The sequence below is a fragment of the Mus caroli genome, chromosome X, assembly GCF_900094665.2.
Source record: "Mus caroli chromosome X, CAROLI_EIJ_v1.1, whole genome shotgun sequence".
NCBI lineage: Eukaryota > Metazoa > Chordata > Mammalia > Rodentia > Muridae > Mus > Mus caroli.
In genome coordinates, this window is record NC_034589.1 from 87943800 (window position 1) to 87971299 (window position 27500).

The window sequence follows — 27500 nt, forward strand, 5'->3', positions numbered from 1 at the left end:
ATAAGTGTATTGCAGAAAGTGGAACACCTTTCTGTGACAGAGCCCAGAGAAATAGTGTAGCTCTTGTTTTGTATTTCGTGTTTTACTGAGGATATAACAGATTACCACTAAAAAATTGTACGTGCCTGGAATAAAAGAGTTCATAACTCTTTTATGTTTTTCTTCCTCTCTAGCATCGCTGTTTATTTTGTCTATCTGTACTTCTATTCTAGTGGCCATGAAGCATTCCACAATCAATTCATTCATTCCATGTATAACAGGTATTGGAAGGCATTTTGCAGGCAAATGGACGGAACTAGAAAATATCATCCTGAGTGAGGTAACTCAGACCCAAAAGGGCACGCATGGTATGTACTCAATAATAAGTGGATATTAGCCAAAAATGTATAGAATACTCAGGATACACCCCACAGAACTCAAAAAGCTCAACAAGCTGAAATGCCCAAGTGAGGACACCTCAGTCCCACTTGGGAGAAGAAAGCAATCACAAGTGGGGAGGGAGGGACAGACCTGGGAGGGAAAGTGGACAGGGTAGGGGGGAGTGGGGTGAGAGGGGAACCTGATCTGGTATTGAGTGAGGGAAAAAGGAATGAAGCCCCCGAGGCCCAGCAGAAAGAATGTAAACAGGCAACCTCAGGAAATAGGAAGTTGGGGGAACCCCCCAGAATGCACCAGAGACCTGGGAGGTAAGAGACTCTCAGGACTCAAAGGGAGAAAACACCCAACAGAAGGGAGAGGGAACTTATAGAGCCCACCTTCAGCAGGAAGACAGGACATCAAATGAGGGATCAGGTTGCCATCCCACAGTCACACCTCTGACCCATAATTGTTCCTTCCGGAAAGAATTACAGGGATGGAAATGGAGAGGAGCCTGAGAAAGAAGGTCCAGTGACAGGCCCAAAGTGGGATCCAGCTCAAGGGGAGGTCCCAAGGCCTGACACTATTACTGAGTCTATGGAGTGCTCACAAAAAGGGACCTAGCATAACTGCACTCCAGAAGACCCAGGAAGCACCTGAAAGAGTCAGATGCAGATATTTGCACCTAACCAATGGACAGAAGCAGCTGACCCCTGTTGTGGAATTAGGGAAGGCTGAAAGAGGCTGAGGAGAAGGGCGATCCTATAGGAGGATCAACAGTCTCAATTAATCTGGACCCCCTGGATGTTTCAAACACTGGACCACCAAACAGGCAGCATACACCAGCTGATATGAGGCCCCCAACACACATACCAAGTAGAGGACTGCCAGGTCTGAGTTCATTCAGAGATGATGCACCTAACCCTCAAGAGACTGGAGGCCCCAGGGAGTTCAGAGGTCATGTGGGGTGGGGGGTAAGGGCATCCACGTGGAGACAGGGGGGTGGGGAGGAGGTATGGGTTGTGGAACAGTCAGAGGGTGGATGGGGCGGGAGGGATAAAATATGGAGTGTAAAAATTAATTAATTAATTAATAATAATAACAATATAATAATAATAATAATAATAATAATAATAATAATAGAATAGCAATGCCGAGGCCAGGGAGATGGCTTGAGGACCTGAGTTAAATCTCTGGGCTCTAGACAGTGGAAAGAGAGAACTGACTACCATAAATTATCCTCTGGCCTCCATAATATGTCATTATCATGAATCCTCCAATAAATAATAAATAAATGTAATAGAAAGTAAAAGGCAAAAGAATGGTGCTGTAAAGTGGTTTCTGTCTCCATGGTGGGTTTGCTTCCTTTCTACTTGACAGACCTAACTGTTTCTCTGCATCCCTATGATTCACTCTGTTCCTACCTCTGATGCAGAACTCATGCCCCCGTGGAAGTCTTCACTGTAGTCTATCAGCCCTTAGGTCTCAGAAGATGTGAGCTTCTGAAGCCAGTTATCAGGTGTACTTCCCCTCTATTCTGCTGGTGTCTGTTTTAGAGCCTGGTATGCTGCTGCCCTTCAATGACCATGGAAGGAAAAGTTTCTACACCTGTCCTGCATTGCTTATTTCCACCTTAACATATTGCCTAATACTCTAGCAGTAATTAATCATTTGAATTAGTTTTAATGTTTCTTGTATGTATCCCCAACCGATCAAGGGATTTGTGAGACCCAAATCTTGTTTAAAATTCAGTTACACAATTTAACAGAGATGGGCATATAAAAATTCACATGGGTATCCTAGAACGAAGTGCTCATTCACACCTCAATTTTTCATCTGTAAAACGGGGTTAACAGACTACTCAGGAATATTTTAAAATAACAAGATATATATAACCAAGTACCCAGCACCAACTGGATAAATGAATTAAACTGTTAACTTCTGGAAGGTTTGGACTGGTATAGAACCCAATAATTCATGCTCACTGAAAGTACTTGAGAACATTTTATTTAAAGAATCTTTAAATTCTTGAACACAAATGCCCCTTTTCAAGACTAAATTAAAAACTGTCATTAATATAGTTCTACTGAAGATTTGCCTTTCAAATTCTAGTACCTTCAATTTCCACATACCTTTTAAGTCTATTGCACAAATTATCAGTCTTGACGACAAAAAGGTTGAGACAAGCTTTCTTGGTTTTCTTGCCACTCAAATCAGTTTCCTATCCACGTTATTTGCAAAAATCTATGTTAACTTAGCTATTTTGCAAATATGGAACAACAGAGGGTGAGAAAAAAATACTGATTTGCCAACACTACTGTACTTTGCAAAAGAAATTATTTCCATAGGCTACAGAAATAACTTATTTGGATTACTTCAATTAATTCGAATACAAAACATTGCCACCACTTCATTAATCAGCCGCTTGTGAGGGTTCCTTGTCTAAGAAGTCTTTTTGGTAATTTGATTAGAAAGAATGGTGGCACGCATTATCATGATTCAGTATGTCCATCGAACAGACAATTTACAGCAAGTTCTCGATAATGATGAGCTTAAAAAATACAGTAATTTCTTCATTTCAGGATCCTATTTTTTATAAATATGATTTTTCAGTCGTTGGCAGTACATGTTGCTGAATAAGCATTAGGAAATATTTCAGTGCTTTAAGAGGCATTTCTTCCCCTCTCCCCACAGACACCCCCCCACGAATGATGCAGTAATTAAAACCTAATTATTATCTTCATTTTAAACAAAACCTAAAGTGAATACCAATTAATAACAACATACTAATGAGCATCTGCTGTGATGAAATTGAATATGAATGTGCTGCAAATTTCGGGTAATTTATTTATTTATTTATTTATTTTTAGGGTAAGTGCCACTGGTCGCTTTCTGCTGTTAGAAGATTATATAGAATGTACACCATTTTCTATGAAGTCATTCTGCACATGGCAATTTCCATCTGAAGAGACAGGGGTGGTTTCAATATCACAGATGTCAAAATAACCAAGTATTGGCCATGTTTTCTTTATAGGGATGGAGGACCATTCTACTGACCTCTACTCAGAAAAAGAATTTACTGTCTTCTACACAAAGGGTTTTCTTTTGTGATGTTTTGTTTCTATTTAACACTTAAAAATCATTTGAGGGCTGGAGAGATGGCTCAGTGGTTAAGAGCACTGACTGCTCTTCCATAGGACCCAAGTTCAATTCCTCGAACTGACATGGCAAATCACAACTGTCTGCAACTCCAAGATCTGACACTCTCACACAGACATATGTACAGGAAAAACACTAATGCACATAAAATAAAGATGTTTAAAAAATATTTGAATCTGTATCTTCTTATACGTGTAAAGATGTACAATTAATATAATGAAGTTTAAATAAAATTTTCAAGTAAAGATTTGAAAGTCATCACCTTGGTTTCCTATACAAACTTGAGATGATATAAAAATTTTATTTAAGCTAGAACTACTGAGGTAATCATTGGATATCAGATTTATAAGTAGAACTATGAAGAGAGAATAAGATTCTTAAGACAGAGCCATAGTCTCCACATCTACAGTACATACTGGTAAGGCTACATTAGTACTGTTTAAGTAGGTTCTGTTTGTATGCTTCAGAGACTTGTCCAAATGTTTAGTTTTAAATTTTATTAATTAAAACTTTAATGGTATGCTGATATATAGGATATCATATATCTTGGACATTAAATTTTTAATGAATATGTAGATATCTGCTATATATAAACATTTAAGACATCTAACTCCAACATATTAACTGGTGTGTCCACTGATGGAATTTTAAAAATTCTATTAAGTTAAAACAGACATCTATATTGTTAAGAGTATCTCTTATCTGTTTTGCATATGACAGATGTTTTTACAATTCTACATGAAATCTTATTTGAAAAAAGGTTCCCTTGGTTGGGTAGTTTACAGAATGTCCTTTTAGTTATAAGCGAGACAGAAAAGTATAACTTGACTGTTTTCTTATTTGCAAAGTGTCACTGGTAATTTCTTGGCACAACTGACCAAATATCTGCCTTTCATTAGAATAAGAAAATTCTAGAATTTCCTATTCTACCTCTATCGAAAAAAAAAAAAAAACCTTTGGAAAATTGACATGTAGAATGTTTGATCAGCTTTCTAATATCTTGATAACTGCTCTTAAACAGCCAGTTGTCATTGCGATAAGTAAATAGCAAGTTACTAGAATAAATATACATCACTAGTATAAATGGAATGAGACTGGGATGAAAATATAGTCAACTTCATTGACCTACCTACAAGTTAAGGTGAAGTCTGGGCGAAGAAACCTCTCAGAACAAGTTTGCTTCACATGGAATAAGGTGAGCATGGTTGATCCAAGATCTGGGATGTTAATCAACCAGGCTAGCATCATGCAAGTATTCATTCAACTAACTGAGGACACACCAAGCACTGCTAGGACTCCATCTAAGACCATGAAGGCAACAGTTTAAGACTGTATAAACTGAGCTGGGAATGGTGGTATCCACCATTAATCCCAGCATCCAGAAGGGAGAGACAAGTAGAGGATCTCTGTGAGTTCAAGGACAACCTGGTCTATAAAGTGAGTTCAAGGACAGCCAGGGTTACTTGCATAGAGAAACCCAGTCTTTAAAAATCAAAAACATAGTATAATGTCAAGTCCAGTGTGGGCGTATTTTGTTTATTGTCTTATCATATTTCTTTTGTATGTGCATGCATGCCCAGGCTACCCTGCATGCATAAAGATCAGAGGTCAGATTGGCAGGAGTAAGTTCTCTGTTTCCACTTGGATTCCTTGGTTCATCAGGCTTGATGGCAAGTGCCTTTATATAGTTCTATAGGTACATTTTCTGTATCAGAGTTAAAGACATCTCCATTTACCTTTTACCTACTATTATTCCCTTTCTATAATATTCTGTCTTGATATATGTTACATGGAGCTTAGGCTTGCAAATTCTCCAACACCGGCCCCTTGAAGTGTAGGGATAACAGGTATGTACAACCACACCCAGCTTTTATAACTTTTGATTTGGTTCTGATACTACACTGAGAAGTCCCTGACAGCCATATTCATTCTAAATTTCTGATATTTCATCAATACAGCCATTTGATGACTAAATGTAAATTAAATATGATAAATAAAAAACTATGTTCCTTTAACTTATAAAATACAGTATGTAATGTTTTACAATGCATTCAATCTTCATAACTAGGAGAGACCAGAAGCAACTGGGATTATCTTCCATATTTTATACAGCTCAGCAAGGAAAATCATGTTTATGACTCCAGATCTAATAAAAAAAAAACAGTGTAACTCTAGTAAGTTTTGAAAAATCAGTAAACTCAATATGGGAATTGCTATTCATAGCTAGACTTAAGAAAGATACAGTATTTTATGGCCAAATAGCATCTTATATCTTGGCAAAAGATGTGGATCTAGTTTGGATGAGAGAAAGTCCATCATATGTCCATATAGCTTGAAATCAACAAAGATTTTTCCAAATGCTTTACATGCATTAAGTCAAACTATGTGAAAAGGTCTTGAAGTTTAGGATGACAAGACAGTTTTTAGATCAGTCTCCTCTGTTGTATTTAATCGTAAGCATGTAAAACAGCTATTCTGATTATCTGTATTTTATAGGAAGAGTTGAGACTCTGGCTACTAGACTTGTCTTAGGTCATTCAGCTAGCTGGTAAGAGGCATACCAAAACTCTGGTGCAGGTTTTCAGAGTCTAAGCCTCTTGATCACCCAATGCTACTTTTCATTCACATACTACTAGTCATTCTCCCAGTCAACTGGTCGTCCCCCCCCCCCCGGCTAGTTATCTAATCGGAAATATTAGCTTTGTTGCCAGAGGTCATCTATTCATATGCACTAGATACCTTCCTTCCAGCTGTAAGGATAGTGTGATGTCATATTCAAAACACAGCCAAGCAAAGGTCAGTGAGGTTTAATCATCAGACTACAAAAGGGACACTGGCTTGGGGCTAGAAGCAGAGGCTGGATAAGAAACTGACTAAACCAAATAAAAAGGCTTTCCAATGTGCACCATTGCACCCTAGAAACATAATCTCCAATTCTGCCAATTTAACCTTGTAATTTCTGTTTATATTAATTCTCAAAAGCTCCCCTAAAAATTTGCCTCAAAGGTGCATACAGTGGTGCATACAGTGGTAATTCCAATAGGGTGCCAAGTTCAAGGCTACAAAAGTAGACACTTAAAAAAAAATAGCCTGGCATGGTGGCACACACCTTTAATCCCAGTAGGCAGAGGCAGGAGGATTTCTGAGTTCAAGGCCAGCCTGGTCTACAGAGTAAGTTTCAAGACAGCCAGGGCTATACAGAGAAACTCTGTCTTGAATAAACCAACCAACCAACGAAACAAACAAACAAACAAACATGGGCCAGCAAGATGGCTCTACAACTAAAAGCATGTGCGACGTAAGCCTGTCAGCCAGAGTCTGATTCCAAAACAGACCATGGAAAAGACAAAGTTGTCTTTTAACCTCTGTATGCATGCATGACAGAGATGTGAGTCCTAACCCCTACAGATAAAGTAGGTAAGTAAATAAGTAGATAGATAGATAGATAGATAGATAGATAGATAGATAGATAGATAGATAGAAGGTTGTTCTAATACATTATGTACAAGTATGAAAATGCTACAACTGAACATTATGTATAGTTAATAAATGCTAAGAAAATATTTAAAATATAAATAAAAACAAAAAAATCTATTTCTGATTGAAGAGATGTCAGCATTTGAGTTCTCAGAAGTAAAGTTTACTAACTGAACACATTAAGTCTTTAAGTATATACTTGAAAATGTTTTCATTTGGATTTAGAAATTGCTATTGGAACATCAAGAGGCTTTCTTGGTTTTACAAATGAAAATACAGAGGCTCCTAGAGGCCAAGTAGGCTCTCATTTGGAAATGTAAGTGGGGGTGGCAACACAGTTCCTCAAGGCACTGTTATGACGGGTGAGTAATATGTAGGAAACACTCAATGTAGCACCTGGAATACTGCAAGTGCTAAGTAAAAGGCAACATTATAACTATTAGCTATAAACACTTACCCTTGGGAAGTTTCCTGAAATAAACCAAACTGGTACTTCCAAGAAGACTTTTTAAAATATTTGGTACTTTATTCAAGAGCCAAGGTCAAACAAAAGAAGTTGCCAATGTTATAAGCAAATAAAAAGAAGGTAACCCAGAGACAAAGTTTGGAGCTAAGACGAAAGGATGGACTATCCAGAGACTGCCCCACCCGGGATCCATCCCATAATCAGCCACCAAACTCAGACACTATTGCATATTCCAGCATGATTTTGCTGTCTCGTATGAGGCTATGCCAGTGCCTGGCAAATACAGAAGTGGATGCTCACAGTCATCTATAAGATGGAACACAGGGCCCCCAATGGAGAAGCTAGAGAAAACACCCAAGGAGCTGAAGAGGAATGCATCCCTATAGGTGGACCAACAATATGAACTAACCAGTACCCCCAGAGCTTGTGTCTCTAGCTGCGTATGTAGCAGAAGATGGCCTAGTCGGCCATCACTGGGAGGAGAGGTTCCTTGGTATTGTAAACTTTATATGCCCCAGTACAGGGGAATGCCAGGGCCAGGAAGCAGGAGTGGGTGGGTAAGGGAGTAGGGAGGGGGGTATAGGGAACTTTCAGGATAGTATTCGAAATTTGAAGTGTATATGAGGAAAAAATCTAATAAAAAATGGAAAAAAGAAATTTTAACAATGAAAAAAAAAAAGAAGGTAACCACCTTCTTCTGTACCAATTATGGTAAGGAAATAACCTGACGGGCAGTGGTGGCACTCGCCTTTAATCCCAGCACTTGGGAGGCAGAGGCAGGCGGATTTCTGAGTTCGAGGTCAGCCTGGTCTACAGAGTGAATTCCAGGACAGCCAGGGCTACACAGAGAAACCCTGTCTCGGAAAAACGAAATAACCTGACAATGTTTATCTTTCCAATAGGCTGCTTTGGGACAAAATACTTCTTTGGTCTTAGTTTCTTCAGATTTGTGTCAGTTCTGTTACTGTATTGTAGTATATTCAAGTACAGGGATTCAATCTTAAACACAAACTCAGGATTCTCTCAAGATTCTGGCACAGACAAGAATAAGGATGGGACATATGTTTAAGAAAAAAAAAAGCTAAGAGTCAAGCTAAGTTAAGGCATTTCATGCTACTCAACATAAAGCTGTGCATTAAGATTTACTAATACCTCAAACAGGGCCAGACTGGGTTTGAATCTCACTTCTGGTCTTTACTAGATATGTGGTCCTGAACAAAGTGTCTATCAGTGTTTCCCCACATGTAAAACAGAGTAAATAGGGTTAGGGTGTGGAAAAACACTTAGAAGTGTGCCTAAAACATAGTAAGTGATCTTATTTTCTTTTCTTTTTTGAAGTGTTTAAATTTGGCCACATCATACTTTTAATTAATTTCTACAGTATTTGCTTTATCTAGCTCTTAATATAGCACTGTTTCATAAAGTTATATACTTTATAAGCTCTTATGATAAGGAAATTATAGCTATGGATATAGTTTATGGTGAATGATGCCACTGCACAGTAAAGCATCAAAAAGCTCCAAAAATGATGCTGAAGGAATATTGAAATATTTTGGGTGAGAGGGCCACTTAGCTCTTAACAGAAAGTAAAGAGGTAGATTTTGGAGATATGGTAAGAACTCCTGGGTCAGTCAGTCATAATCTCCAAGTTTGAGTTTACCCATCTGCAAACCATCAACTGGGAGGGTTGTGGGGACACATCACAGGCTTACATAAAATGTTTTAAAAAAGGCTACTGTCACATACAGAAATGGTGGGCACTCAATGGCTTAAATTATTACTTAGGAGTTACACTTTGTAATACCTTTGCCTTGGTGCTAAGATACCCATCATTACATTTTAATGGTTCTAGAACAAAGATAAGTTTTATAGCTGCTGGTCTAACTAACCATTTCTTTCTCTCTTAAATCCTATTACTAAATCAGCAGTATATCTTATAATTGGCATGATAAAAGGGAAAGCAGTAGGCATAAACCAAGTTAATATTCCTGCCTTCTGTGTTCTCCTGATTCAATACTAAGTTCTTGTTAATATCCAGTTTTCCCAGCCAGACTATGTTCATTATCCTTCTATGCACAGCTCAGTCAATGAAATAATGAATAGTCTGTTCACAAACATGACTCAGGCTATTTGGCCAAAAACTCAGTATTCTAACTGACTATCATAGTACTAGATAAAAAGTAATTCTCACACTAAGATATCACTTAGTAGACTCCAGTCATTTAGGTCTTAGGTAGTTGTTTGAAAATAGCATAGTAATAGAGTCATGGAAGAGGTCTCATGATCTTCCTACATTATGCTTTGTACAAAAATCCTTTCAGTAACAATTCACTATAAATATACTTTTCAGATGTCAAAAAATTCAAAACTAATCCAAAAAAAGGACATTAACATTCATGCATATTCACTGCCTAAGTTCTTCTATCTTACCAGATGATACTACTGTGACAAAACCCAAGCCAAAGCAAACTGGCTTTAATATTTTTAGGGCATAGCAGAAATTACAGTATCTACTAATTCTTTAATTATAAACTAGGTGAGTTTATACACAATACCTAGCATTTCTTTCTGAAAGTTTACCTAAACTGTCTTCTACACCCATTTAATAGGAAACCAAGCCACCATACAGAAAACAATTTAAAAAAAAATCAAACTGGCTAGCAGACTTTCTTTGGAATAAAATGTATAACCATGAATGTATTTTCCTCTCAAGCACATTCACCTAAAAAAGAAGGAGAAACCATTCTTTTCCTAAAACAATGTTTATAAAGCCTTCAAGACTGAAGAAATGTCATTAGGAAAAGTCAGAAAATAAAAACTAAAATCTTGCCTAGGCCCTAATTCTCCCCACTTGGGGCATTACATGGAAACCTTTTATAAGGTATCCCAACAATGCTCTCCCCCATTTAAAACACCTCGCCAGACCAAGATCTCACCCTAATATTAAACTTTCTCTTTTACTTATAACACTCCCTGGGGTCCCTTTAGAAACTTCAATGACCACTGTTAACTCTCATACTTCCTAACCCTATGCTACACTGCTGCTTACTAGGTTTCTTGGTAGGCTACACTGTTGACCCTTTGGCCTGCTTTTAGGATTCCTTTTCTCCTATTGGGTTGCCTTGTCCAGCCTCCATATGAGGGCTTTTGCCTTGTATTTGTATCTCGGTTTTTGCATTTACTTGTTGTCTCTTGGAAGTCCACTCTTTTCTGAAGGAAACCAAGTATGTGGGGTGAGGAGTGGATCCAGGGAAGAGAGAAGGCAGTGGCAGTGCTGGTGGGAGCTGGGGAGAAACTGTGGCCAGAATGCATGAGAGAGAATCTACTTTCAAAACAAAGGACCAAAGCATCCTGCCTCTTTTGCATTTTCCTTGGCTGGAACTGTTTAGTTCTTTGGTAGTACAGCAGAAGGGTTAACATGACCCCTAGAAGTCATGTTTCTCTCAAAATGTTTTCTATCCACTTATCTCATTTGAAGGTCTTGCATATTGGTCAATACCTTCTTGAATATACAAACTTGTGTTTGATTATTCCAAAACATAATTCATATCCTTATTTTCCTCTTTCTGCCCTAGGACACTTCAAAGCTTTGCACATTTTCTTCTAGAAAAGTACAAAAAAGCATTAGCCCTTGTTTCCTCAAAATAGTATACCATTGGCATTTAGTAATTGTTCAGGAAATACTATCACCATACCAAAAAAATGCCCCAGTGAAGGAGCTAGAGAAAGTACCCAAGGAGCTGAAGAGGTTTGCAGCCCCATAGGAGGAACACCAATGTGAACTAACCAAGAGCTCCCTGGGACTTAACCACCAATCAAGGAAAACACGTGGTGGGACTGATGGCTCTATCTGAATATGTAGCAGTGCATGGCCTAGTCAGTCATCATTGGGAGGAGAGGCCCTTGATCCTGTGAAGGTTTTATGCCCCAGTGTAGGGGAATGCCAGGGCCAGGTAGGGAGCAGGTGAGGGGGGAGGGCATAGGAGATTTTCAGAGGGGAAACTTGGAAAGGGAATAGCATTTGAAATGTAAATATAGAAACCACACAGTGGTGGCACATGCCTTTAATCTCAGCACTTGGGAGGCAGAGGCAGGTGGATTTCTGAGTTTGAGGCCAGCCTGGTCTACAGAGTGAGTTCCAGGACAGCCAGGGCTACACAGAGAAACCCTGTCTCAGAAAAAAGAAAGAAAAAAAAGAAAGAAAGAAAGAAAGAAAGAAAGAAAGAAAGAAAGAAAGAAAGAAAGAAAGAAAGGAAGGAAAGAAGGAAGAAAGGAAGGTAGGTAAATAGAGAAAATATCTAATAAGAGAAAAAAGAAAAAAAAGAAAGCAGGGGTAAATGTTGCTGTTATCAAGTCTAAAAATGTTTTAAAGAGGCTAGGAGTGAAGCATAGTAGGAGAGCAGGTGCTTACAGTGCTCAAGAGCAATCTCCAGAATTAATATGCTTAGCTACAAATTCATCTGGAATAGCAAATAAACCTAGGGTAGCAAAAATTCTTCTCAACAATAAAAGAACCTCTGGTGGAATCACCATGCCTGACCTCAAGCTGTACTACAGAGCAATTGTGATAAAAACTGCATGGTACTGGTACATAGACAGGCATGTTGATCAATGGAATAGAATTGAAGACCCAGAAAGAAAAGCACACACTTACTGTCACTTGATCTTTGAGAAAGGAGCTAAAATCATCCAGTGGAAGAAAGACAGCATTTTCAACAAATGGTGCTGGCACAACTGGAGGTTATCATGTAGGAGAATGAGAATTGATCCATTCTTATCTCCTTGTACAAATCTCAAGTCTAAGTGCATCAAGGAAAACCAGAGACACTGAAACTTTTAGAGGAGAAAGTGAGGAAGAGCCTCAATGATATGGGCACAGGGGGAAAATTCCTGAACAGAACAGCAATGGCTTGTGCTATAAGATTGAGAATCGACAAATGGGACCTCATAAAATTGCAAAGTTTCTGTAAGGCAAAGAACACTGTCAAAAAGACAAAAAGGCCACCAACAGATTGGGAAAAAATCTTTACCAATCCTAAATCCAATAGGGGACTAATAACCAATATATACAAAGAACTCAAGAAGCTGGACTCCAGGAAACCAAACAGCCCTATTGAAAAATGGGGTACCGAGCTAAACAAATAATTCTCAACTGAGGAATACTGAATAGATTAGAAGCACCTAAAATTGTCCAACATCCTTAATCATCAGGGAAATGCAAATCAAAACAACCCTGAAATTCCACTAAATGGCTACTATCAAAAATTCAGGTGACAGCAGATACTGGCGAGGATATGGAGAAAGAGGAACACTCCTTCACTGCTGGTGGGATTGCAAACTGGTACAACTACTTTGGAAATCAGTTCTGCAGTTCTTCAGAAAATTGGACATAGTACTACCGGAAGATGCAGCAATACCTCTCCTGGATATATACCCAGAAGATGATCCAACTTGTAATAAGGACACATGCTCCACTATATTCATAGCAGCCTTATTTATAATAGCCAGAAGCTGGAAAGAACCCAGATGCCCCTCAACAGAGGAATGGATACAGAAAATGTTGTACATTTACACAATGGACTACTACTCAGCTATTAAAAACAATGAATTTATGAAATTCTTAAGCAAATTGATGGATCTGGAGAATATCATCATAAGTGAGGTAACCCAATCACAAAAGAACACACATGGTATGCACTCACTGATAAGCAGATATTAGCCCAAAGGTTGGAATACCCAAGATACAATTTGCAAAACACATGAAACTCAAGAAGACCTAAGACCAAAGTGTGGATACTTCGTTCCTTCTTAGAATGGGGAACAAAATACCCATGGAAGGAGTTACAGAGACAAAGTTCGGAGAGACTGAAGGAAGGACCATCCAGAGACTTCCCCACCTGGGGATCCATTCCATAAACAACCACTAAACCCAGGCACTATTACATATGCCAGCAAGGTTTTGCTGACAGGACCCTGATACAGCTATCTCTTGTGAAGATATGCCAGTGCCTGGCAAATACAGAAGTGGATGCTCACAGTCATCTATTGGTTGGAACACAGGATCCCCAATGGAGAAGCTAGAGAAAGTACCCAAGGAGCTGAAGGGGTCTGCAACCCTATAGGTGGAACAACAATATGAACTAACCAGTACCCTTAGAGCTCTTGACTCTAGCTGCATATGTAGCAGAAGATGGCCTAGTAGGCCATCATTGGGAAAAGAGGCTCCTTGGTCTTGTGAAGATTTTATGTCCCAGTGTAAGGGGAATGCCAGGGCCAGGAAGTGGGAGTGGGTGGGTTGGGGAGCAGGGTGGGGGTATAGGGGACTTTGGAAACGGAAACTAGGAAAGGGGATAGCATTTGAAATATAGATGAAGAAAATATCTAAGAAAAAAAAGATGTTCAGTTGCATAAGAGGTCTAAATCCTAGGTTAAGGACTGGGCTCTCATCTGTGAAGGGTATATGTCCACGTAAATAACTGCTAAAGCATTTTAAAAGCACCTCCCCGACTTTTTTCTAGATGAACTTTAATAGAGCAGCATCATTAAGTAAAACACATAAAATTAGAAAATACTCCAGAGATGCCTTTCGATAGGGTCTGGAGTCCCATCTAGGGAAAACTGCTTTGTTTCTTTTCCTTTCTCCTGGGTTGTGAGACAGTCTCTTAATTTATAGACTAGGCTGGTCTCAGACTCATGAACCACTTGCTTCTGTACCCTAAATGTGAGATTTCAGTCACTCACTTTTAATGTTAGTAATAAATACCATGGAATGGAGTCAGGTGTAGTCACCACTTCTTTAATTCTAGCACATAGAGAATGGAGCAAGAAAATCGGAAATTAAGTGTCATCACTCATTACAACAGTAAGTCGGAAATGACACCCTGTCACTAAAAATTCAAAATGAAAAAACAGCTAAAAATAAATGTCACAGAGGTAAATTGCTACATCAGCAATCAGTAAGTCCAATATAAAATGGTGTGTGATCGTAGCCCTTATAAAGTAAGAGAGAAAAGAAACCATCTTTATGGCAATACTGCTCCTCTTTAGAGCTAGCATAGGTGGGTAGGGCCTTCAGCAGAAGCTGTTGGCAGTAATTTGAACCTTCAGTCATCTGCAAGGCTGTAGGAGGTCCCACCCACTAATATGACTCCACTGTAATCTATTTCACCTTGCTCAGATACACTGTTTAACATTTGTGAATGTAAAATAACCTTAACCAGTAATTTTCAACCAGGAGAACAAAAGCAACTTGATTGAAACTAATTTACATTTTCAATTATTATTACAAAAATTTAGAAACTCTGCTCTTTTTATGTGGTCTGTTTGTTTTTAAATGATCACCCTTAACCAATGAGAAGGAATGTTTGAAAGGGTTTCAGAATGCTGGCTACTGTGATATAAACAAACCAGGCTGCAAATTTCTTGTTACCTATGCTATTGACCAATGCTCCATCTCAATAAGATAGTAGTAACAATAAAAACAGGTGCTGAGATTACACACAAGAACACAACATTATGATTGACAAAACCCACACCAACCCAAAAAACTAGATTTTTCTTGTTCAACATACTGAGTTTAAAGCTTTACATTCTCTGAATGTTAATCCCATGTAGTTCAGCTAGGCTTTGGAAAGACCATTTTCTTTTAGGAGGCAGGTGGTGGCGCAGAGCTGTGATTTGGAGCATACATTACCAATAAGGATATTTTATTTACTGGAACATACTTTTCACAGCTGGATACTTTCTTTTTGGAATAGAATTCTGGACATCTGGACAGCTGAGTAGGGACATCCAGTGAAAGATCTCCTAAAGTATATCTTGTTTTCATTTTGGCAGCTCTGGAAAACCTTTTATGGAAGCTTAATTCATCCTACTAATCAGCATAAAAGGAACGCCTTTTGTTCCATGTCTCCATATAATCTCCTATTAGAAAGATTCATCCTTAAAAGTACAATTTTACCTTCTTATCAATAAGGAAGCTCAATGTTCTTTAATCTGAAATCGCTGCACTGTAGAACTGACTAGACAGGGTACAGTTCAGTGATTGTTAATGTTCAACCCTCAGCACAATCAAACTCCATCCTGCCATTCCATTGTAGTCACACCATTTGCTAACCTGTGATAACCACTACTCTGCCTGCCAATATTGTCTTTTATATTTTCAAGATCATATAGTGCTGGCAAGATGGTTCAACAAGATGGTCATCAAGCCTGAAGATTTTAGTTCAATTCACAGAACCCATATAAGGAAGGAGAGGACTGACTCTCACAATTGTTCTCCCACTTATCACACATGCACACACAAACAGAAATAAATAATTGTAATAAAACACAGGGGAAAAAAGACTACTAGATAAAAGGAATCACATACTACCCAGTTTGAGTCTGGCTTCAAGAAGTCAGTGACATGTCTCTTGAGATTCATTCAAGCGGGTGAGTTTATCGGTAGATTAGTTAACTGCAAAGCAATGTTTTATAGTTTTATAGACACAAGTCCTTTGTTAGATATGATGTATAAACATTTTCTCATCTCTGGCTTAACATTTTTTCCTCTTAAGTGTTTATGCAGAGTAAAGATTTCTAGATGTCTCTTACGGACCTTGATTTTAGTTTCATGTCTAATAAAACATTGTCAAACATTACATCTTAAAAGTTACTTTTAAAAAGGACTATCCTAACTCCATTAAATTGTTCTTTGCATCTTTATCAAAACTCCTATTTCTTCCCTAGGAAACACCAAGTGTCAGATGATGATGGTGTAACAATTAGTTTGGAGGGTCAAAGAGTCCAAATTTGGGAGGCCATAGGAGATTCTATGATGGTTTCAGCTGTACAGCTGGAGTTGTGACCATGGAAGAGGCCAGGAAGAAGTCATGGGGTTCTTAGAGATCTCTGCTATCAAGTTGGGATACCTGGTTAAGCAAATGAAGATCCCTAGAAAAGATTGGTTCTCCTTGCCCAATAAGGAGTCTTAGTCTGACTTCTAAACTTTCCATTGGGTGGGGGTGGCAGGAATTAACTACATATAGGTCTGAAAACCTACATGGGTTTGTAGATATCAATACTTTCCTTCAATGATATGGATCCTGGTGAATAAAGGGATTACATCTTTGGGTGTGGCATCCAGCACCTTTACCTGTTAAACAACTTCACTAGTCCTGTGAATGAATTTTCCCTAGGGGTGTCTCTTAAGGATGAAGTTTTGAACAGCACTCCACTTTAAAAGCAGTGGAAATATTCATTCAGTAGACCATGTTCAAAGTCTCTGTCAACATAGAAATGTCCATTGGTTTAAGAGTCCCCAAGCTCTATTATTCACTGTTTGGCTGTGGGTATCTGCATCTGTCTGAGTCAGCTGTTGGGTAGAGCCTCTCAGAGGACAGTTTATGCTAGGCTCCTGTCTGCAAGCATAACAGAGTATTATTAATAGTATCAGGGATTGGTGCTTGCCCATGGGAAGAGTCTCAAGTTGGGCCGGTTATTGGTTGGCCATTCCCTTAGTCTCTACTCTATGCCCTGTCACTTTATTTAAGACATTTTGGGTATTTGGGTTTTGTGAATGGGTTGGTGTCCCTATTGCTCCATTGGGGTTCCTGCCTGGCTATAGGAGGTGGCCTCTTCAGGTTCCATATCCCCAGTGCTGTGAATCACAGCTAAGGTCATCCCCATCTACTCTTGGGTACCTCCCATGTCCTAGGTCTCTGCTCTTCTGGGAGATGTCCCCTACTGATGCCCTGCCATGCCCACAACCCCCTGCAGTTGCAGATTTCCATTCATTCTCATGGCCATCTGGCCATCACTACTGTCCCTTCCCACACCTGATCCTGAACCCCTGCATTCTTCTCCCAATCCCCACTCCCACCAAGTTCCCTCCATCCAACTGCCTCTTATGACTATTTTATTCCCCCTTGTAATGCAGACTCTCACAGCTAAACAGTGGATGAAGCTTAGAGACTTTTAGGAGAAAGGAATGTGGGCCTGAAGGGGATAGAAAATCCACAGGAAGGCCAACAAAGTCAACTAACCTGGACCCTTGGGGATCTCAAGAGTCTGAACCACCAACAAAAGAGCATACACAGGCTGGACCTAGGCTTCCCACACATATGTACCATAAGTGCAGCTAGGTCTTCATGTGGGTCCTGAACAATTGAAGTGGGGACTATCCCAAAAGCTGTTGCCTGTATGCAGGATATGTTCTTCTAGATGGGCTGCCTTGTCTGGCCTCGGTGGGAGAGGATATACCTAGCCTCAGAGAAACTTGATGTGCCAGGGTTGGGGGATACCCAGAGGGACTCCACCTGCTCAGAGGAGAAAGGGAGGGGGAATCATGAGAAAACTTGTAGGAGGAAGTGACTAGGAAGGGGCAGGACATAAAGTGAAAAAGTAAAATAATAATAAAAAAATATAAACATTAAAAAAGTATCCATTGCCATGGAGTAGGGTTGGGGGTGGCATTATGTTAGAGAAACAGAACATCTCTGTGCCTTTAAGCTTTACTTCCAGTGGCCTTGGCACCATCTCTGCTCCTGTGTTCAAGAAGCAGCTAATAGTGGCCAGCTACACTTCCATACCAAGAATTCACAGACCAATACTGAACAACAGGACAATCTCTGGTATTGTTCTTCAGACACCATCCAGCTTGGGTTTTAGAGATAAGGTTCTTCACTGAACGTGGGGAGCTCTCCATGTAGATAAGGCTGGCCAGAGAGCTCCCTACTTCAAGGATTATAAATCTGCTGTGTCACCACACCTGTCTTTTGAAATGTAGTTTCCCAGGACTGAGCTATCTCTCCTGCTGACACCGTGGTTTTATGTTAAAAAAAAAAAAAAGATACAATTAAGTCTGTTGAAAAAATAAAAGGCTAGCTTGTGTGAGCTTTTCTTAAACTCTAGAAATTCAAAATCAATGTTGCTGCCAGTGAGCTCCACAGAGACAACAAGAAATGTTTCAATTGTGTGTTATGCTTTTGTTCTCCTGGACTTTGTCTCAATGTATCTGTGTGTGTACCACTGCCATCCAGCTTTATATGGTTACCCTTGCCTGCATTTTCAGAAAGATCAAGTCAGCAAGAACTGGATCATGCACATCAGGCAAAGTGTTGCTACTGGGATGCTTTTATGAGTTGGCTTAGGAAGAATTCTCCTCTAAGCAATAAAGACTCTAAACAAAAAAGTATGTATCCCACTGACCTTTACTTTTTGCCAATTGATACACTAGCTAGACTTGGATTTTCTAGAAAATGTTGACTTAGTGTGATTATGGATTATCTATCTCTCAGCTCTACCAACTTTCATTTCTGGGATTTTGAAACTGTGTTGTTACACATATACCTATTTAAATTATGAGCTTTTTAATGATTATATATTACTCTGATTTATCCCTAGTCATTTTCTTTGTTCTGAAGTCCAATTTTTATGCTATTAATATATACATTATTTCATTAATGTTTACATAGTATAGCTTTGGCATTTTCTCACTTTTCTTTTTTTTTTTTTTGGCTGGTCTAGAAGTCACAACACTTGCCTCTGCTTCTTAAGAGCTGACATTACAGGAGTGAGCCACCATGTCTGGTTGTCTTTTTGTTTATGACACACGTATCATATGTGAAGTGAGTTTCTTGAAGAAAACTGAAAGTTGTATCAGTTTTAAAATGTATTCTGCTGTGTAGTGGGGCATCTTTGGGCATATGCCCAGGAGTGGTATAGTTGGATCTTAAGGTAGAACTATTCCCAGTTTTCTGAGAAACTGCCAAATTGATTTCCATAGTGGTAGTGTAAGTTTGCACTCACATCAGCAATGGAGGAGTGTTCCCCTTGCTCCACATCCTCACCAGCATGTTCTATCATTTTAGTTTTATATCTTAGCCATTCTGACAGGCGTAAGATGGAATCTCAGAGTCGTTTGATTTGCATTTCCCTGATAACTAAGGACTTTGAAAATTTCTTTAAGTGCTTCTCAGCCATTCGACATTCATCTGTTGAGAATTCTGTTTAGCTCTGTACCCTATTTTTAAATTGAGTCATTTGGGTTGCTGGTGTCTAACTTCTTGAGTTCTTTATACACTTTGGATATTAGCTTTCTGTCAGATGTAGGGTTGGTGAAGATCCTTGCTCAACTATGTTCACAGCAGCTTTATTTGTAATAGCCAGAAACTGAAAACAACCTAGATGTCCCTAAACTGAAGATTGGATAAAGAAAATGTGACACATCTACACAATGGAACACTACTCAGCTATTGAAAACAAAGACATGATGAATTTTGCAGGCAAATGGATGGAACTTCAAAGTATCATCCTGAGTGAGGTAACTCGGACCCAAATGGACATGTACTCACTTATAAGTGGATATTAGCCATAAAATACAGGATACCCACATTATGCTCCACAGGCCCAAAGGTAAACAAGAAGGTAGGACCAAGGAAGGATACTTGAATCTCACCCAGAAGGGGGAACAATATAGTCATAGGAGGCAGAGAGAGAGAACTGGTGGGAGAGGGGATAGAAATGGGGGTTCAGGTGTGGGAAGACAGGAGAGATAGCTATGAGATTGAATAAAAATCTGCAGCTGGCACAGGGGACAGGGGGGCATCTTGAGGGCATGCCAGAGACCTGGAATAAGGGAGGCTCCCAAGAATCAATGAGGGTGACCTTAGCTGAGGCTCACAACAGTGCGGATATGGAACCTAAAGAGGCCACCTCCTGTAGCCAGACAGGAACACCAGTGGAGAGATAGGGACACCAAATCACCCACAAAACTTTTGACCCAAAAGTTATCCTATTTACAAGAAATGCAGGCACAGGGGATGGAACAGAAACTCAGGGAATTGGCTAACCAATAACTGGCTCCATATGAGAGCCATCTCATGGGCAAACACCAATCTCTGACACTACTACTGATACTCAGTTATTCTTGCAGACAAGAATCTAGCATGGCTGTCCTTTGAGAGTTTCCACACAGCAGGTGTCTTAGAGGGATGCAAAGACCCACAGCCAAACATTGGATGGAGCTTGAGAACTCTTATGGAAGAGTTGGGGGAAGGATTGAGGGCTCCAAAGGGGATAGGAACCCCAAGAGGAACCCCACAGGAAGACCAAGAGTTAACTAATTTGGACACTTGAGGTTCTCTGAGACTGAACAACCAACCAAAGAGCACACACAGGCTGGACCTAGTGCCCCACCCCACACACCTATGTAGCAGATGTGAAGCTTGGTCTTCATGTGGGTCCTGAACAACTGGAGCAGGGCTGTCCCAAAGCTGTTTGTTGCCTGTCTGTAAAATTCATTCCCCTAACTCCACTGTCTTGTCTGGCCTCAGTAGGAGAAGAAGTGCCTAGTTCTTCAGAGACTTGATGTGCCAGGGTAGGAGTATATCCAGGGGGGTACCTCCATTCTCTCAGAGGAGATGGGGAATAGGGGAGATGCCGGGAAGGGGAAAACCAGAGAAGGCACAGTGATCAGGATGTAAAATGAATTTTAAAAATATATTCTGAATTTTTCATTATTCTACACACATACAGACCATCTACATCTGAAGAGGTATCAATCAATATATATGGATTGGCTCCACCATTCGATTATTTTCTGTCTGCTCCTTCTCCTCTTTTGTCCCATATCTTGTTTCCTGCTTCCATGTGGGTTTAGGATCCCTTTTAGTTTTATCAATTATAATTAATATTTATTTGCACAGTTTAAGAATTTCAGTGTATGCACTTAGTACAGAATCTTTATAACTTCAAGTGGAATTTAAAAGTCCACGTGGAGCCCTCCTTTGCTCCCAATTTGTGTTGTGTTTGTCTTATACATTATAGCTATGTTCAGTGACAGCCATGGTAATATTTTCATCTATAAGATAAATTTCACAGAATTCAAACAGAGAGTTTATAGTACACTCAACTCTTTTACTGTGGTTCCCTCATTCTTCACAGTCCAAACTTCCTTTACTTTTTACTTTTATTCTCTCTGAATAGCAATTCCCAGAGCAAATTTTTTTTTCATACCAGATTTGATGGTAGTGAACTCTGACTCAAGTGATAATTTCTTTCATCAAAAATTTTAGATATAGAAATATGAGGTGACAATTTATTTTACTATTTCAAAAATATAGCCCAGTTTTTGCCCTCCATAATTCCTGATGAGAAATATATTATCCAGCCATTTTTTCTATGTAACTTTTCTCTGGTTGTTCTTTAGTTTTTGTTTTTCATTTTAACAACTGATTATGATAATAACATAGTGAATTTATTTATTTGGGTTTGAATCTAGAACCTTGCATTTCCTAGGGAAGTACTCAACTTCTCAACCATATACCCAGCTCTCACTGAACCTTTTAAACAGCTAAGTTTGTGTCTATGCCAGAACTGAGAAAATTTCAGATCCTATTTTTTACATTCTCACAAACCTGTGCTTGTACTCTTCGTTGAGACTATAGTGATATGAATGTTGTCCTGGTTTGTATATTCTTGGACCAGGGAGTGGCACCATTTGGAGGTGTGGCCTGGTTGGAATGGGTGTGTCACTGTGGGTGTGGGCATAAGATCCTCACCCTAGTTGCCTGGAAGTCAAGTCTTCACTAGCAGCCTTCGGATGAAAATGTAGAACTCTCAGCTCCTCCTGCACCATGCCTGCCTAGATGCTGCCATGCTCCCACCTTGATGCTAATGGACTGAACCTCTGAACCTGTAAGCCTTGGTCATGGAGTCTGTTCACAGCAGTAAAATCCTAAGACAAAGGTTAATATTGTTTTAACACCATCTCACAGTCTCTGAACCTCTGTTACTTTTGTTCTCCCTGGTCTCAGTATCCTGCCCTTCTCCTTCATGTTGGATTTTTTATTTATCTACCCCCAAGTCTATGGACATATTCTTCCACTGAGGTCATATGGTGAATGTTGTTATTGTTGTTCTAATGCATTTTATTTGGTTCTATATCTTCTACTTCTTTCCTGAGACTCTCTATTTTCTATTCATTTCAAATGTGATCATCATTACTTGTTCAAACATGTGCGTAATAGCTGGAGTCTTATGGAAATTTCTGTTAAGTCTTTGTATGAGAATTTTGGTTTCTTTAAAGGCACAGAAATGTTAAGAATGTGTTTTCATTTTAATCCCAGGTGTGGGATATGGAGCTGCCTCAGATTGTCCACAGCAACTGACATAATTGTGTGGTTTTGCCAGCTGCAGATAGTTTCTGTATGTGTGTGTGACATTTGAAATTCTGGGGCCTTTTCAGAGGATATATATGCTTGAGCCCTGACAGAAGGGGCTGGTTGGTTGGATGCTGCTGGTTGAGGTTTTTCAAGTAGTGTGCAAATAGGTTAAAAGAAGAAATTTGATGTCCTGACTGCAAAGATCAAACATCCCAAGGAACTTGAACCTCCTAATCAGAAGAAAGTAATATAATGATAATGTTGCCCCCTTCCCTCTCAATCATTTTCCCCCTCCTACCTAGTGTTAGGGGTTCCAAAGGCTAGAGAAGAACCTACAAAGTAGCTGCAACTCTCCTCTTTCTTTTTTTTCCCCTCTTTCCCTTTCTTTCACAAAAGCTAAACACATACTAAAACACTAAGCTGAATTGTCAAAATGTTACTTCAAATTCTGGAGACCAGCATCATTAGGGTTGGTCTGTGGATTTTACCCTTCTGTGGCATTGGTACTAGTTCAATTGTTAAAACTTTTGGAGTAATACTAGAAATGTAGCTCTGTGGTAGAGTGCATGCTTAGCATACACAAGTCTCTGGATTCAATTCCCAGCAACAGAAAATACAATATCAAAAAGGAACTCCTACAGTGTTTTCTGGATGTTCCATGTGTGTGAGCTGCCTTAGTAGTTTACTGGAGTTCCAAGTGATAGTTTTTATTTCTTTGTCTTAAGTCTTTGGTATGCTAATTGGAAGTCCATTGCTTTCCCTCAGGAGTTTGTTCATAAGAAATTTTATGGGGCCATTTCTCCAGAGGTATTTTCTGTGATTCCCCTTGGTACAACTACTACAGTTTCTCCCTCTTCGTTTATAATTTATTTGTTGTTTCTGACAGTGCATGGTTATACAGTCCAGGCCAACGTTGAACTTGTAATTTTCCAGGCTATAGAGATGGCTCAGTGGTTAAGAGCATTTATTTTTGAGTGGGCTTGGATTCTGTTCTCAGCACCCACATGGTAGATAACAACCTTCTCCAGTTCTAGGGTACCCAATTCCCTCATCTGATCTCTGCATGCACTAGGCATGCATGTGGTATACATACACACTGAAGGCAAAGACTTATACATGTAAAAAGAAAGTAAATCTAAGAAAATAAAAACTTGTAATCTTTCTGCCACAGGACTCATTGTGAGTGCTAGGATGACAGTTATGCACCATATTTAGTTCCTTGGTATTTCTTATTTTAGTTTTACACTGGAAAGCTGGGTCTGTAGTTACTCAAGTCTATCATGTACTTCTATAAGTGTGATCTAATCAGAACCAGTGGATTAGAAAAAGGAAGCAATCTCTCAGAGTTCCAGCACCTACTGACTCCCATCCCAGCTTCTGTTTATCACTACCAGATCACTTAGGGCCTGAATCATGAGAAAAAGAAAATCCCCTGAGGGGTTTCTACAATGTCTCTGTATGACAGGGATTCCCTTGGCTTCGGGAGCCTTGGGTGTCACCTGGTGCTAAAACCTGGTTCTAGGTAGGTTTTGGTGTGAAAATGAAAAATAGACTTCTCATTTGCTAGTACTTGAAATCTGTCTTCATCTCTAACTTTGTCATTTATTTTTTAGGGTCTTCAGGTTATTGCTTCAAATATTAAAAAGTCTCAATAGTTGCTTTCAACTTAAGAACCTAGAAAGAGCATTATTATTTTCTCACCTAGAACTGAAATGATGATCAAATCTGAGTTTCAAGTGTTAGCTTCTCTAGTCCACATTCACAATTTTAAAGATCTGGATCAAAATTCTTGCTTTCAAGTAACTCATACTATATTAATTCTATTTCATCATGTCTCACTGGTACTAATTCTGTAATCTTTCACCTTTAAAGCACCACTGTCATACTTGAAATGGCTGAGCTTAGTTCTGTAGTCTTCTACAGAAAGGCAAAATTCAGAATTTCAACCCTAAGACTAGCATCTTGGAGACAGATAATATATGCAATAAATTTATTTATCTAAATGACAGATGTCCTAACCAATATTTCTAAAAATAAAAGTAACTTTGGGCACTGTGAAGGTGAGGGAGAAAGTAAGATCCTATGTAATGACCAAGAGAAAACAATATATACTTGATTATGCTACAAATGTTTATTTCTAAGATAAGACTTTATTGTGATGTCACTGATATTCCAGGGAATGATTTGAACATATTGTTTTGTGTTTGTGTTTGCTTACATATCATTTATCTGTTAGAAATAATGTAAATTCAGGAAATTGCATTCAGTTGAAACCTAAATATATTAAAAACATAGACACACATCTTGACCATGAATTAGCTATTGAGAATAGTTTTACCTACAGAGTGAGGTTTACCCTGTGTTCTGAGCTATACTCTCCCATAGCTGATGTTTGCTTCAACTTTCCTTCTAATTTTAAATAATCTTCTAACCTCCACATCATCATGACTCAAAGCTACAACCTTTCTGATGCCCAACTTCACAAGCACATTTCAGATATTTTTCAGGGTTAATCACCACATCAACTGTAATATTTATATATTTCATAGCTACTTAAGATGTGTAAAACAATGCTACTGCTTTCACTGGGTTCCTACGTTGTGACTTAATACCTTTTATTTCACCATAACTTGTTAGGGAGGTAAACATGTAGATTATAGAGAGGCCAGAGTAAATGGAGAAGAAATACTGCTGGAAAGACATGGCATGAAGAGAAAAATTGAGGACTGTGACATGGAATATATTCCCAATATGTCGACATTCATCCATTTACTCTCTCCTCCCTGTCTCTCTCTTGTGAAGGGATGGTCTTTTCAGACAGAGTCACCAAGTAGCCTCCAACTCTCCATATAGCCATAGAAAGCCTTGCATTCTGTAATTATTCCCTTGACTCCACCTTCCTAGTGTAAGGTATCACAGGCATGCACTGATAAGCCTAGCTTGCAACATTTTCTTAATTTCAAGATTTACCTCAAAGCTGTTTTAGTCTTTATGTATATGAGTGATCTGCCTTCGAACAAACTCTGAAGAGGGCATCAGATCCCATTACAGATGGTTGTGACCATGTGGTTGCTGGAAATTGAACTCAGAACCTCTGAAAGAGCAGTCAGTGCTCTTAACTGGTGAGCCATTTCTGCAGTTCAAAGACTATTTTATTAAAAAACGATTTATCTGTTTATTCATTTAATCTATTTATTTATTTAATACATGCGAGTACACTATCACTGTCTTCAGATATACCAGAAGAGGTCATTGGATCCCATTACAGATGGTTCTGAGACTTTTTTTTTAAACCTATGACTAACCTAAAAGAAGAGCATAGCTTGGAGCCACTCAGCTAGAGTGAGATATCTAACCAAACCACAGATTAGTCTGTTCTAAATAGTCTATTTTAACTTACTGTTTATGGAGTTTAAAAGTACTAGGGAATACCACCTTTGCCCTAAGGCTGGTCTTCCTAACACTGAGAATACCTACTAAATACACTGCATAGGAAATAGGGAACCAGATCCTGCAGCTTCTATGTAGAAGCTTCTGCCTTTTCATCAGTATACATTTATATTTTTCTGATCCAACTAGTCTAGCTTTTATTTTACTTTTCTATGCAATGTTCTCTCATTTTCAAGTACTTACATGCAGGTTTATGTGACGAATTGGAATAGCTATTGTTAATGACTTCCTACACCTTCCAGACATACCTGCAGATGGAGGAACATATACATACCCCTGAAAAAGGCTCATTTTGTTTCAGGTTGATTATGACATCTTTCAAGGATCAGCCCATGTACATTTAAAACAACTCCCATTGTTTATGGGATTTATCTCTGGTCCAGAAAATTTCCCTTGTTGACTCAACTATGAATTGAAAGTCAAGCATAACTCAAAGTTCTCTAAAAGTCTGAAAATAAAACCCAAACATACTACCATGTTATGTTTAGCACACAAGAATAATCTGCAGTACAGAAGTCCTAAATTCAAAATCATTAAACTGTAGAGTATCTCCTCCAAACTCTTCTATATAATTTATATGAGAGGAAAGAAATCAAATAGCTAATTCTACCAGCTTTAACTTCAAAACGTGTCTTGGACCTAACAAATTCTCATAAACAGTCCTGCTTCCCCTTGGATCAAGCAGAAACTACGTTCCCCATTTCTCTTAGAATTATGAATCAAAGTCCTTAATCTGTATCACCAGGCCCTCCATGTCTGTCTCAACATGCTGCTCCATCTCTCTCACTATACCATTTAATACTTTCCCCATTATTCATTTATATTGTATCACATGACCTCTTTGTTCTTAGATGGATTAAACATACTGTATCTCAGGCCCTAACTTCCTGTGTTTCCAGCCCCTTCCACTGGGCTCATTTTGCAGATATATGCTCTGTTTATTGCCTCAGGTTCTTCTGGTCTCTTCCCAATATTACTGTTTCAAGAACTGTGCTAACCCCCACTACATAAATCATCAATCCCTTTCCTCCTCACACAGCTGCATTCTTCTCTACTGTATTGTCACCACCTGCCATGTCACTTAATTATTATTTATCATCAGTCTCCTTACACTAGGAATTTAAGTTTCAGGGCCTTACTTTAGTTCGTTGTTATACCCCTGATGGCTATACTAAATATTGGTTCAGAGTAAGTGCTTACTGAATTTTTGAAAAAAACTGTAGTATAGATTAATAATTATTTATAACCATGACTCTGAAGCACAAAATGATCTCTGCTTGACATTCCAAGGGAGACATATGCTATATCAAGGTTATCATCATGATTATGCCTAAAGGAACAAAGTAGACAAAAATTACCAAGGATGCAAGATCCATTTTAGGCCCAGAAATCCTATCCTACAGTTCAACAATATTACCCTAAAATTTAGGGAGTTTTGAAAAGCT

The 27500-nt window shown here is 38.9% G+C and overlaps 1 protein-coding gene across 1 annotated transcript in view; it reads right to left on the reverse strand.

The window, feature by feature from the left end:
• The window catches only part of Pola1 (DNA polymerase alpha 1, catalytic subunit), a 407398-nt gene that overhangs the window by 75261 nt on the left and 304637 nt on the right, over positions 1-27500 (reverse strand). The window lies entirely within an intron of this gene.